We start from the raw sequence: 15,791 nt of genomic DNA, 5'->3' as shown, positions 1-15,791 counted from the left end.
TCACTGAGGCCTTTCCTTCGCAACTCATCGATTACTACACGCCACGGAACGCTGTTAAATGCATTTTTGATGTCTAATAGGACCACCAGTGAAATACGCCTCCTCCTCCATGTTTTGGGGCACGATTGTTCGCCCACGTTACCGAATTTTTAATTGCGTCTAGCGTGGACCTGCCTTTTGTGAATTCATATTTATTGGGGGAGAGTCACTCTTGAGGGGGAGAGAACGTATTGAGTATGTAAAACTAAAAAACACTGTAAAGTTTACGCACAAAGAATTACACTTTCCGCACTCGTACGATACAAAAGCGACATACCACGAACCATTTTAACACAAATTTAATACAAAATACTTGAAAAACCAACTAAAAAAGCGTTCCACCGAGGAGCGAAAAAACCACAAGTAGTGCTGATCTATGATTTAGCGCCAGCTGACCGCCAGTACCTGATCTTGTATTAACAAGATCATTTATTCAGTTCAAAGCTCATTCGGTTCACTTTCTACAAATATTATTACTTTTACTGTTTACTATAAAATTACCCTAATTTTTATGAATGAATATAATAGTGTCACTTTAAATACCGTTTACCAATAACTAACCTTCTTCCTGCATTCACCCATTGTCCATAATGCTCGTAACGTACTCGTCACTCGTTGTTACCACAAGCCGAATGGTATCGCCGTCACCGCAACCGCGTCGAACTCGGGCTTCCGCAAGTACTCTGTCATCGCTTGTTATTTCGACTACGCCGAACACAGCCTCGCAGAACTACTGACTCTCACCGCTGGTTCCTGGCAGCATTTATATCTCCTGGCCCGCAGAACTAGTCCCTTTTGCATCATCCCTTTAATTGTTGAAGCGTAATAATTTTCATCGTCCGCATTCTTATTTTTCTGATCGAACAACTGCTTTTGGAGGTGCCATCTTCTGTATTACAAAGACAAATACTTAAATGGACCTATTACTCTGAAAAAATAATCCCTTTTAGTTCCTTTTAGATTCATCTATACATTATTATTTTCTCTTTCTTTCTTCTTAATCGGAAGAAACCCGTTTCACTGATCCTGTTACAGTATTATTCTATACCCTTATTTCGTTCTGTACATCGTGTACAGATAACATCGTCTGTCTTCCAAATCAGATGATTTGGAAGTCGAGAGTTCCAGCGTTTAAGTCCTAGTAAAGTCAGTTATTTTTACACGAATCTGAATACTAGATCGTGATACCGGTGTTCTTTGGTGGTTGGGTTTCAATTAACCACACATCTCAGGAACGGTCGACCTGAAACTGCATAAGATTACACTTCATTTACACTCGTACAAATCATTCTCTGAAGTATTATCTGAACGGTAATTACCGGAGGCTAAACAGGAAAAAGAAAGGAAAGATGCATAGAAAGTTGCATGCATAGAAGAATGATGAAAAAGAGTTCATTTTATTTAAATACTATTCTGCATACGGCTGTAAAATACAATTTTTACAAGAATTAAATTTAGATCGATGATAATAATTTTATTATAATTTGTTTCACTCATTATTTTTGTAATAATTGAAGTTTTTTTCACGTCCTTTCATTCTGTTTTATCGATGGTTGATGGAAAATTTGTTTTAGCTAATAAGCAAAAATCACTTGTAAAAGAAAATAAATCGTCGAAAAAAAGGAACAAAAAACAAATTAAATTGTACTTTAGCTTATTAACTATAGCTGCATCAAACCAGTCAAATGACTGAAGACAAAAAAAAAAAAAAAAGCTTATTGATAGAATAATAAGTTCGAACACTGTTTAACAACACTTCTTTCTTACGTATTTTTTTAAATTTAAAATAAAGAAGCATTCACCTCTAAAAATAGAGAAAAAGAATACTGTACTTCAACAAACATTCTCTGTTTTATAAAATAGGTCATGAGGGATGGGTATTTTTGATTTCAATAAATAAATTGTTGATCAGAACAACTGAAAGTTCATTCGTGAAAACAGATGTAATAACAATTTACAATGTTTTTTAATTTAATTTGTATTGACTAACTCGGCTTAATTTTTGTAAGGTTAACTACAACAAAGGGTAATTCTATTGTGTAGATTTTAACATCGAAATAAAAATGTGTATCCTCTAATGAGTTTTAATGGAGCTACGGTTGTCTGATCCTGATATCAGAGTTTTGTCGGCTGTACTACACAAATGTGATAATGAGAGGAAGAAACAAGAATTTTTTTTATAATCGATTTTAGCGCAATTAATTAATTTTTACAAAGTTATTCAGGAATTCTCGAGAATTTTCCATTAATAAAAGAAAAACTCTTGCTAATTAAAGAACGAAAAATATTAGAGTGATCAGGGAACGGTTTTAAAATTAGTTTAGTTAATATACGTTGTTCTTTCGCGGTAAAGAAATATTTAAAAGTTTTTTTGAATATTGAACACTGAATAGGCACGAGTCTAATCCTTGAATGTATAAACAATTTTATATAAAAACCACTATTTATTGAAATTTTTATATTTGACTTTTTCGAGGGAGGGGTGATTTTTAAAAAATAAATTTAAACGTATATAATTTCACCTATATTAATTATACATAAAAATCAATCGATAATAAGAAAAAAAATATCCTTCCTTATTTTTATCGACTTATGACACACTTTCTTGTACCTCCATACTCCCTGGATAGATGTCGTAAATTTAATGGCATTAATGTCCCCTTGTATAGAAATAAGTCATCCTACTAAAGTTAAGTCTTTACGCCACCCCCTTCTTAAGATATTAAGCGAAAAAACGAGACGCATTTTTGTAAGCGGCTTTTTTATCGGATCTCTTTTTTATACGGTCTCCTGAGTTGCAATACATAACTGGACGGATAATTTTTTTTACGCGATAGTAATACTTTCCCTTTTATTACGTCGCATAAGAACGGAAAAAGTAAAAACTTGAAGAAAAACTATCCTGCGTTAACTATTTTTTAACCTAATTAGATGTTAAGGACGTACAAAACGGGGAAAAAATGTTAAAATGAAATTACGTAAAAAATAATTTTTTTTTTTTCATTATCCTCACCAAATTTGGAAATTTTCGAACAGTTTACCAGTTGTCGGTCATTTTTCAAGTAAAAGCTATTTCAGTAAGAGATGGTTGTTTCTAAATATACAAAAAAATTCGTATTTGTAAACCGAATGGCAAACTGGTTATAAACATAAAAAATTAAAACTCATCATTAAATTCTTCTAATATTTGTAGTTAAGAATGTAATTAAATATTTCCCACCGGTGGAGGCGATTTACTACTGTACAAAATATTCTTACGCGTAACGAAATCCTCTACTTTCATAAGCAAAGAATAACCGGCGCTTTGTCTTATAAGTGATATTTCACAACGGCAGTTATATCTACTTTATTACGTAGTAATGATCCATTAATGATAACGAATCGGTCGAACGGTAACAGTTTAGATCTGATGTGAAAAAAATATACTAAATATATTCATTTTTAGGTGATAACATGTGTAAATGCCCTATGTTATAAAAGGTAAACGTAATAAAATATTTTGGAATAATGGTAGACGAAAACTCGAAACGGAATCTTCGTATAAAATAAAAAAAAAAAAAAAAGTATCTTGTAAATTTTACTAAATGAGACAAAATTCTTATCGTTTCACACTAAAATTAATTTATTACGCCTTTGTACGTCTATTCAGGTATACAGTTTGATTGAATATATTGTGGGACATTTTAATAAATTAATGTACGTATTTACAATGGAGAAAACTAATTATAAAAATAATAATTAATAAACCAAGAATCTATCCGAGTCGTTTAATATTTATGAAATTCAATGTCATGTCTGTAAGACAACTCTATCTTCGAGTATAATTAATATTTTTATAACTACAGTAATGAATTTAAATCGTCCCGTAACTGCGTTTAAAATAATGTAAAAGAGAACAATTCCAGAAATTTTAGAAGACAATCTAATCAATATAAATTGAGCTTTGTAGATTCCATCCTCTTTAACTTAAATGATTATAATAAAAACAGTTTTAAACCTTTATCACTGACTGAATTAAGGAAATTTTTTTCTTCAACTGTATTTCATGTGAAATCTGTTACGACATAATTTAACATTTCCTTTTTTGTTTTCTTTAATCGTTTTAATTTGATGTTGTAATTAATAATCTTAAGCTAGCGACAGCTAACTTATACATAAATAAATTATTATTTTATATTTTTCATTTTCGTAACAGATAGTGTGATAGTTTATCTTAAAAGATTATTTTCCAATATTATTTCAGTTGCAATAACGGTTACTTTTAATTAGTATACTTATAACAGTATTAAGCTTGTCATTCCGTGGTGGAGTGGTAGTGTCTCTTCCTTTCATCCGGTAGCGTCTGGAGTCGTAACATGCTATTTTTTTACTTTTTATAAAAAAGTAATTTTTTAACATCAAAATTAAAAAACTAGGTTAAATATAAGTGGTTGTAGATCTATTCTTCCCGGAGAGAGAAAAAAAAACCAAAAACATAAAACTAATACATCAATATTATTTAAAAAAATAATAAATGTTAATTATTACTTGAAAATGGCCACATCTGGAGAATGGTTGATAAAAAATTTTTAAATTGGCTAAAAACCAGTGAGTAAAAATTTGTTATTATATTAATTAATATCGGAGAATATTTTTTGAATTTTTTTTCGTATTTCACACTTGTAAAGTGTAAATAACGTTAGGCTAAAGATTAAAAAAAAAATTCTGATATGGAAACCTTTTAATTATTTTTCATATATTTTTATTATTATTATTATTATTGAATTATTATTTTTCGTAATTTTTTTTTACAATCAGAGGTTAATAATTATTAATATATTTAAATTTAAAAAAAATGAGATGAAATCTGATTCGAACCGATGTGCCTTCACCTTGTAAGATCCAAATATTTCATTAATTAAAATTTTATTTGGTTATAACTCTGTAAGCGATGAAAATAAGTACCATTTAACATATATTGTTGGAAATCTCTCTCAATGAGGACTTTTATTAGAACAGTTTAGAAAAAGTCCAAAATTAATTTGTTTGGATTTTGGGCTTTTTTGGACACTTTTGTTCCAGTCGATTGGAATAAAAAGGGGAGGTGCACAACTAGATGTTACAACAGTCCTAAATTAAAAATGTCAACCTCCTACGGCTAATCGTTTTTGAATTATGCGAGACACATGCTTACGTAAAGACGTCACGCCGAAACTAGTCAAAATGGATTCACGGGTGGTCAAAATGGATATTTCCGTTGAAATCTGAAAACCGAGATTTTTTCGCGATCACAATACTTCCTTTGCTTGGTACAAGGAAATAAAAAAACTTTGAATTTTCTTTAGCCTTTCTCATTTTCTCGAAAACAGTTTTAGTAATGCAATTAAATTAGTAATTATTTTTAAAAAATTGGCATAATTTAAAGCATCCTCGAAAATTTGTGTACCGTTATTGAAAAGTTTATTATTAAACTCTAAAATCATCTACAAAAGTACGTTTGCAAATATTGTATACAAGTTCTAACGGTAACAAATTTTAGCGTTAAAATTTTATGTTACACGATTTATGCATTTCCAGTCCGGATCGCGTGCATTAAAATATAAAAGACATTATTGCTGGCTGGGCGCCTTGCTATCAACTTTCAGGATTAATTCGAAATGAATTTAACGTATACAATAAATTCATTTTATATATAATATTTAAAAATCGGTTGATTTTTTATTCTAACACTTTTATTTTTACGGTTTTAATTTATATTTTACTAATAAATCGATATTTTATAGAAAAAGTACTTTTTCTTCTGTAAGTTGGCAATAGTGAGTACATGTATGAATAAGACTTTTTTCTTTACCATCTAAAGTTTACAAGCGTACGATCAACCTTAATTAAAAGTTCTTAAACTGGATGGTCGTTCGCATATGCGTATCTGTAATCGATCTCTCATCCAACATCGTTCGCATTGCTCGCATAATGTCAGTTGATGCTGTTGGACTGTACTTCGCCGAAGTCTATTAATGCAGAGGCAGAACGGAATAAATTATACCTTGCAACCTATCGATTGTTAATCCTATGGGGTTGGGATGTAATTAACGTACGACTTTTAATAATAATGCAAAAGCATTACTAGCTTTAAATTATATTTAAAAATACTGGAAGCGACTTTGCTGAAAATATTTGACATTTCTTACTGCTTACAATTTAATTATTCTCTAAATCATAATGCTGAGATGTATTGCCCTTTCTAATCTTAATAAATATCTTAGAATTCTTAGAAAACATTTTTGTTAATTTTGGATATTTAAACAAAAACAATAATGAAAAAAGTACCCGTAACCTGATAAAATGGTTTAAAAATTATTCGCACTCTTGTAATAGATCGCCGAAAAAAAAATTTAAATAGCTTAGCGAAATTCTATTTAATTTGACTGTTTGACATTCATATTGTTGTATAATTTTGAAATTGTTACAATCAAATACGTTTTCCAGTTAAAAAAAATCCAAAATCCAAATTTGTTTGGAGTTTGGGCTTTTTTGGTGGACACTTTTAATTCAGTCGATTGCAATCAAAAACGGAGGTGCGCGACTAGGTGCTGTACAGTCCTAAATCCAAAATTTCAACATCCTACGGATAATCGTTTTTGAATTATACGAGATAAATACGTACGTACAAACGTCACGCCGAAACTAGTCAAAATGGATATTTCCGTTGAAATTTGAAGATCGAAATTTTTCGCGATTTCAATACTTCCTTTACTTCGTACAAGGAAGTAAAAAAATCGAAAAAAAATAAAATTTTAAAAAACCTCTTCCATCAAAAAAATGTTTTTCGGTTTTAATATATCGGTTTTCCCATATGTTGCCAAATACTTTCTACGGCTATCAAATAATTTTTACACTTTGTATTGAAAATTTGACTTAATCTCAGTTTAAAATTTTCTTGGTAATAATAAAACAATTTAATATTAAAAAATACTGAATATATTTATTTTGATGAAATCTGATTATAAAATGAAATGTATTTAAAAATATATTCTTGTCATATAAAAAATTTATTATATTCTCGTAATTAAAAAAAAAAATTAATACGATTAGAAACTTCAATCTACTCAGCTAATCTTCCTAAAAGGCGGAAAATATCATAAAATTGTATAATTATTATTACTGTAATGAGAGAAAATTGATTCTATTCAAACGTCCATGTATTAATTGGCATCGAATATGAAACTGCCCTATGAAGAGCGCTTATGAGGCGCACGTGTAGTACTGTCACTTGTAGTCTGAGCAGCGATTAACATTGACGTCTTGAATTAACTAGGCCGATTAAAATAGTTTACATCAGCACTTCATTCATAAATAAATAGTAAAATTGTTATTTAAAAATGACAATTGAGATAATAACTGCAAACGAGTCAGCACATTTATTATTTTTATTATTATTTAACGGAAATAAACGTATATTAAACGATATAAACTTTATACAAATTAATTAAAGTTGTCCCCCTCGCTATTTTTTCTCTCTCCGAATAGTTCACCTTGGTACACGTCAGATCACTTATTTATTTGCGATTATTTATTTTTTTTCTATTTTTCTATTTGCCCAGTACCTATTCATTCTTTCCGATATCTCTTTCCTTCGTTCTTCGGAAAATTCAACTCTTTGGCGTATTGGCGCTTCTTGGGATCTTTTATTTTCATATTTTAATATTTTCTTTCAACTGTAATTTCTTCATTTCTTTTAGGTCTTCTTGGAATTGTATGAACCGTTTGCCTATAGTTCTTTTACTGTGGAAAAAATTAAACATTTGTTTAGACGATCTGCTGTTGTTATTCATTGTACGTAAATGAGAATAAAATGAAATTCGTCTTCTTTTTCTCGTGTGTGACAGTTTTTCAATTTTAGTATAAAATTTGTTATTTGGAATTAATTTTACCTGATTATTTTGTAATTTAGAACCTAAAGGTTTTCTTATAATTTTCCTTTCTACATTTTCTAGTAGATCTTTGCTTCACAGTCTAGGGGTCTAAAGGTTTCTGCTGCATAGAGTGGTTGCGGCTTTATCACAGTTTTAGTGTCAAAAGTTTGAGTTCCATGATAAACACTGTTTATTATGTGTGTTTTTCTTTAGCTGGGAAGCTAATTCCAATTTATTAGCTCTAACTGTTAACGCTTTTTTATCTAAAGAATTCCAACCGATTCGTTTTCCGATATGTTTGAAATTACTCTACTTTATGATTTTTTTCTCTACTTTTTTATGATTTACACTAAGAAAATTCGGGAAGTTTTTATTATTTCTCAAAATTTTCGTTTTCTCAAACGCGATTTTTAGTTCCATTTTACCAGCTTGTTTTTCTAATTCTTTACTTTGTAAAGAATTAGAATACAATATAATATAAAGAATTAGAATTACTAAGTAAATTCTTTACTTTGTAATTCTTTCTTTGCTTCTTTCCAAGTTTTAGCTAATAATGCTATATCATCGGTGTAAACTAAACGGTTAATCTTTAGTCCTTTAGTTCCCGATCTTATTCAATTACTTTTGTCTAAAGTTTTTTCCGTTCTGTAACTACCTTTTCAAGAGCACAGTTAAAAAGTAGTGGAGAAAGTTAATCTACTTGTGTTACACCGGTTTCGATGGGAAAAGGATCAGATAACTCTCTCAAAAATTTTGTTTTAGAGTATGGATTAATTAATGTTGCTTTAAGTTTGCGGTTTTGTTATATATATATTGATAAATTTCAGCATTTTAATTTTAATTTATGCCCGATAAAATTTAATTTTACAGCGATTAAAAATTTTCCCGAAAAGCCACTTGAAGAGTAATCGGGTCGGCTGATTTGGTTCTGGTAGGAATGCGTCTTAAGGTCAAAATTTCCGTGATAGAAATGGCCGTGTGACACGGAACATTGTCATGATGAATCGTGCACTTGTCTGCAATTTCTGATCTGACGCGAATCACCCTTTTCCTGAGTCTTTCAAGGATATCTTCGTAAAACAATTGGTTGACGGTTTGTCCTGAAGGAACAAATTCTTTATGCACGATACCCCTACTGTCAAAAAAGCGAATCAGCACGGTTTTGATCTTTGATTTTCTCATTAGACATTTTTCGGTCGAGAAGATGACGGAGTGTGCCGCTCTTCGCTTTGCCGCTTTATTTCAAGATCGTTCTCAAATATCCACGATTGATCACCTGTGATTACACATTGAAGAATTCATTGTCAATCCTCTCAAAAAGATCAACGCGCACGTTTCTTCGATTGTCTTTCTTTTCCGTTGTGAGGTTTTTCGGCACAAATTTCGCATATCCAAATAGTCTGTCAAAATTTGATATACGGTGAAAGTGTTTAAATTTTACCGTTCACTAGTCATCCTTATTGTTTAACAACGGTCTGATCTCACAAGAACCCTCACACGCTCGACGTTTTCGTCAGATTTTGAAGTCGAAGGTCTCCCTGAGCGAGGTTGATGTTCAACGTGTTCTCGGACTTCCAAAAATGATTTGTGCCGGCGGAAAACTTGCGCTCTTGATAAGCAATGTTCCCCGTAGGCCTGTTTCAACTTTTAAAAGGTTGCACTTACGGATTCCCCAAGTTTAACGCAAAACTTGCTCGCACAACGTCGCTCTAAATTCCGATGCTCCATTTGTGTAACATACAACTTCACTGATGGCGTTGTCAAAAATAATGTGTTGGCTGAACGGAGTTGAAACTCGTATTGAGCATGTGGAAGGGATTAACAAACCGGTCTAGCACAGACCGGTAGACGCAGCATTGCCAGATCGCCCGCATTGTTACCAATCTCATTACTTTTCTCACACTTCACGTATCTCTTCTATCGTAAGACTTCCCGACTCAAGTTCTGCCTAATCCCTACTACAAAATCTACATCGATCCTGTTGGTTCTACCCCTTCTATGTTCTTCTCCAACTATAATTTAATCATACATGGTATACGAGGTCTGTTCAGAAAAAACCGAACATTATTTTTTTTTAGTCTTTATTATTAATTTGACAAATTGTTGGTCCTTGTCCCCTTCAAAGTACTCTCCTCCCTATTCACATACTTTTCCCAGGGGTATTTCCACTTCGCATCCTGGGTAGCTTCATTTGAAATGGCCTTTAAAGGTCCGTCACGAATTTGCTTTAATGTCATCATCTCAACACGGCGTCCTTTCATCACCGATTTTAATTTCGGAAATAAGAAAAAATCGCAATCGAGCCAGGTACGGCGATTGGGTGGCTGAGGGAGGACAGTCATCTGATTTTTGTCACAAAACTAATGAGTTGACAAAGCTGAATGTGCGGGCGCATCGTCGTGGTGAAGGAACCACGAGTTGTCTCGGCAAAACTCCAGTCTCTTTTTGCGGATCTTTTCACGTAACCGTAGTAAAACGCCTTGACGGTACGCACGGTTCACAGTTTCACCTTGAGGCAACAATTTAAAATGCACAATTACATTAAAATCGAAAAAACAGAGAACATTACTTTGACATTAGATCGAAACTAGCTTTCTTGGGACGTAGAGATCCTTTGTCGATCCGTTGTTATGATTGAACTTTTGTCTCGATGTCGTAGCCATAAACCCAGCTTTCGTCTCCCGTTATGATCCTTTGCACGAATGTTTCATCGTCATCGGCTCGTTCGAGAAGTTGCCGATAAACATCCGCTCGATATTCTTTCTGCTGTTCGGTCGTTAAACAAGAAACAAACTTTACATCGAGTAGCAACTCGATGCACGTTCAATTTTTCAGTCAAAATGTCACGGCATGATCCAATAGAGATGATAATCTCTTCTGCAAGTTCTCTGACAGTCAATCGTCTGTCTAAAAGAAATTATTTTCTTTTAGGTCACCTACAATCAGTACTTTTCTATCTTTTTTCATTTTCTACTGATCCTTCTACCGCTATTTTTTTTTTAATTCTTCGTTTCTCATGGTATTTCGCAGCCGATAAACTTTCATATTCTGAATTGTTCTAAGTCTCTATTTTTGTCTACTACTTTTGTCATTGACTTCTGCCTCCTATCCTCATTTCTTTTGTTTTCGTAATGTTCATTTTCATTCCGTATTTTGTGCAAGCGTCTACTGATTTTAAAATCATCCGCTGAATATCTTGTGTTTCCTATTATAAATAAATCCATGTCACGTGTGACACTTATACAATTTTTTTCTCCTTCTTCCTACACTGTTCTTCATCTTGTTTAATATAAACAAACAATTTTTTAATATAAAACATAAGCATTAAAGAAGGTTGGTGAAAGGCAGCACCGATTCACTTTCTCTCATCTCTTCCTACGTCAACAGATCGATTTGAGAATTTTATATTTTTATAACTGTTTTCTGATTCACAACAATTGTTTAATTAATTTTCCTTCTTAATTTTTCCTTAACCAGTAGTTTTTTTTTGTTCTTATTTTGTTTTCAGCTTTTTACGATTTTCTGTTAATTGGGCACTTACGTATAAATATAATTTTACTTGTTCTATACTTCCTTCTGTTCGAACAGAATTTTTGTTCAATTCGGAGTAAACGTTTAATTTATGTTGTCGACTTAAGGTTAGCGAAATATTTCGCCTTGATTTACGCTCCAAGAATAAAATGAAATCGTTTCAAAATTCTTTGGATCTAAATTAAGGGGCTAGTTGTTTGTTGATTTTAAATGTTTTTTGATAGGAAAAATTGAATAAAACAATCCCAGAATTATATCTAGGAGTTTCCAAGAAAATCGTTTAGTCGAAAAAAAACAACAAACTGGCTCGCGGTTAACCTCCTGGATAACAGCGAGGATATTAGATGGATAAAGCGACTGCGTTTTGTAATTGATTAATCAATTACTTAATTGAACCAAACTTTTGTTGGTTCTTTAATTTGTGTGATTAATAAAACTATTTCTTTATGATAAAACTTTCTTTGCTTTTTATGTTCTTTCTTTCTTTCTTTTCTCTCTTTTTCCTGTTTAGCCTCCGGTAACTACCGTTTAGATAATACTTTAGAGGATGAATGAGGATGATATGTATGAGTGTAAATGAAGTGTAGTCTTGTACATTCTCGGTTCGACCGTACCTGAGATGTGTGGTTAATTGAAACCCGACCGCCAAAGAACACCGGTATCCACGATCTAGTATTCAATTCCGTGTAAAAATAGCTGGCTTTACTAGGACTTGAACGCTGGAACTCTCGACTTCCAAATCAGCTGATTTGGGAAGACGCGTTCACCGCTAGACCAACCCGGTTTTGCTTTTTATGTTTTAAATTGTTGCAACGTTCCTTGGACTCATCTTTGAATTCTTTGAGGGATTTCAATGGACAATGGAAACCCCTTTCTCTATGTCATTTATTTTTTTTTATTCAATTTTCCTTATGGCTCCGCTAAATCGGAACCGATTGTAAATTAAAGACTGCGGCAAAAAAAAGTTTGTCATAAATTAACTTTATTAAATTATCAATAAACATATGATAAAATTTGTCGTGAATTTACATTTGTGAAATTTGGTGTAACCGAAGAAAAAAACGGAATACAAGTTTCAGAAATTTGACTATGATTAAATAAAAACAATCAAAATTTAGTGAAAAACGTATCTATTTTTAACGTTTTTTTTTCATATTGATAAAAAAAAACTAAAAAAAAATATAACAATTAGGTTACCATAAATTTTTTTTTGCTTCACGAGTCGGCGATAACATCTTATCAACTATTATAAGATTTAGGTATTGTATTGTGTAATTTATTTAAATAATTATCAGCGATTTTATGATAGATAATTTTTTTAACATAAGTAAAAGGTCAGAACTTACAGGGTTCCCAATCTACCTTGCATATAAAAGGCAAAGGTGCTATTACTCCGCCATGAAGATAAAATAACAGCGAAGAAAATTCATTATTGTTTTTAAAAACCGTAAAACTTCAATAAATTATTTCATAAAAATATCCATAGATACGTAATAAATTATACGGGTTCGATTCTCGATTTGTAGCTTTTCCTGGATAATAACAATATAATCATTGCATACACGTCTTTTTTAAATTATGTCTAGAACATCAACCTCCGTGGCGCGAGAGGTAATGTCTCGGCCTTTCATCCGTAGGTCCCGGGTTCGAATCCCGGTAAGGCATGGCATTTTTACGCGCTACAAAATTGTCGTTTCATCTCATCCTCTGAGTAAATACCTAGCGATGGTCCCAGAGGCTAAAAAAAAGTTTGGAAAAGGAATATTAACAGTCTATTAACAAATAAAATTTAGTATAAACTTTTTTCACTATTAACATAATCGGACCTAGCTCAATAGGACTAGAGTGATATAAAATTAAATCGTTTAAATGACAACTACAATGCAATTATATAGATACTATCTATAATTTATAGAGTTTTATGAAATTATTATATTAATTTTTAAAGTTAGGAGCGGTAACCTATATTACAACTATTCTTATAGGTAAGACGATGTTAAGTAACTTAAAATATGTAATTTGTAAACGGATGGATGGCCATCACATTTACATAAATTGCTTGATGTAACATTGTATATTGATATTATAACATTGTCAGGATGTTTTGAAGGTTACACAAGTATATAAAAAATCCCGCCAATTTACAAAAATTCCTTAAAAATTACGTTAAAAAGAAAACAAAAAAATAATGATACTAAATAAAAAATATGTTTTAAAATTATATTTTAAACGATTCTAATGTATTAAAAAAAAAAAAAAATAAATAAATAAAAATTATTTGTTAAAATTAAACTACGTAGTAGATTCGTGTTCCGTTCAGGTATAACTCGATGGTATAATCTTAATACAGCGTATCGGAGGTCCCGGTACGAGATACTTCCTGACCTCATGGGGAATTGAAAATAATTGGATCTTTCATTTTATGTATACACTGGAAACTTAACAAAAAATACATATGTATATTTAGTTATAAATATAGTAATATAAATATAAATAAAAATATTATTCAAAAAAACAGTTATTACGTAGTTAATTTGTCTAGTAATGATGACGGTACGGATCAGTGTGATCATTACGGAGGGAATATTTTGTAGTAAAGGGAAATTTTGCGCGCGGCATCTTATCTTGGTCTAACTCAACACCGATGAATATACCCCATCATCAGTTAGCTTCGCGTCGTGGTTGTTATGTTGTGTGCGGTGTTGCGGTAGAAATCGCGTGGTTGTAAGAGTTGTTTACGTCTCTCGGCTTTTATAGCACGGGAGTTAATAACATGTCTTAAGAGTAATTATATATTTAACGAGTGTTTTTACCGCGTTATACTTTTATGTTTGTTTAACTATTTGATAAAGTGTTAAGTGTATGTTATATAATTGCTGAATATTTCATAATAAATTGTTTATTTTAGAAAAGGTAAGGTTACAGTACAAATTTTACTATTTCATTCATGCAATCGCGTGAATGAATCGTTTACTATTGTAGTAAATTTTATAGTACGTTATGATTCACCGACCTATCTTATTTTATAGATCGTTAATACTTTATTTTTATTGTTTGCTTTAAACAAATTACTTATTTAGTTTTTAATCGAGACTACTTTTATTTTAATTTTGTCAATTCATAACAGGGTAAAATTACGTTCATATTATCGTTAAAAGTACTTATTAGTACTGATTTTAATATATAAAAAAAGAAAACAAAAATTTACGCTTAAAAATACAAACTATCGATATAAGTTTTGTGACCTAAAAATATTTTCATACTCGGACATTCTATTTTATAAATGAAGCACGTTTTACGTTTATTTTAAAACATACCGGTGAACTATTTTTATTTACCTGTTATGAAGTTTAATATTCTGTAATCCAACACTTTTTATCCGTTTGTTAATGTTATTAGAATATGTAATTCCATTTTATCATTTTGGAAAATATATACATTTTGATTTATAAATTACGTGCTGATTTACTAAACAGATTATTTTTTATGTATGTATGCAATAGCATTTTATATTTTGCTATTTGTGGATGTCGTTATGTTTAATATTGTTTATAACTTATGTTTGTCGATAATTATTACAGCGCAGTTAGTCGCAACATCTCTATTTAATATTAAAGATCCTTAGTTCTTATTCCGTTACGTTTTTTTTTTTAGTTTTATTAATAATTTTAAATCTGCGAATAATATTTCTTTCATTCTTATTTCAGAATTAAATTTAATATAAAATTAACTTTTTAAAGAAAATATAACGAACCGACTTAAAAAAAACTTGGTAAAAAGTAGAAAAAAAACTTTTTGATTTTAAATTTCGAATTTGTTTAAGTTTCCGTTTAAGTTTTCTATTCCAATAAATATTTATATTCTTTTTATTTAAGTTTTCACAGTAAGTTTTATAAATATCACAGTTTTTTATTAGGGAAATATTAAGGTTTACTAATCTAATATTAAGCGATTTGACGCAAAACATTTTTTAAATCGTTTACGTATGCCATATTTTCGTTAAAAAGTATTGTCAACTTTAATTATGTAAGGGAACTTATGTAAGAACCACCAAAGTAACTTCTGTACTAAATAATATTTAAAAAAAAAAATCAGTAAAATTGATCCGTTTAGGGTAATGAGTAAAATGTTCTTTACTGGTTATACGACTACCTCGCGTATTTTTTGACTGACGAACTTCGCCATATTTTTTCTTAAATTGTTTATATTTAATAAGATTGTAATACATTTTTATCTCTTCTAAGAAACGCTAAATTCATTCACTATAGGCAACCTCATGTCCTGTAAATTCTTTTATCGGTTCGTTCATAAATAACATAATATAATGTT

General features: G+C 30.8%; 1 protein-coding gene across 1 annotated transcript in view; it reads left to right on the top strand.

Annotated features, from left to right (window-relative positions):
* The first annotated feature begins 14,176 nt into the window (after positions 1-14,176).
* Positions 14,177-15,791, top strand: part of LOC142331555 (insulin receptor-like) — a 746,136-nt gene continuing 744,521 nt past the window's right edge. The window contains exon 1 of the mRNA XM_075377541.1: positions 14,177-14,375. The gene's annotated coding sequence lies outside the window, so the exon portion shown is untranslated. The remainder of the gene's footprint in view (positions 14,376-15,791) is intronic.

This window comes from Lycorma delicatula, chromosome 10 (genome assembly GCF_047948215.1).
Source record: "Lycorma delicatula isolate Av1 chromosome 10, ASM4794821v1, whole genome shotgun sequence".
NCBI lineage: Eukaryota > Metazoa > Arthropoda > Insecta > Hemiptera > Fulgoridae > Lycorma > Lycorma delicatula.
The sequence above is the reverse complement of the archived record's forward strand: the minus strand, read 5'-3'. Positions and strand labels throughout refer to the sequence as shown.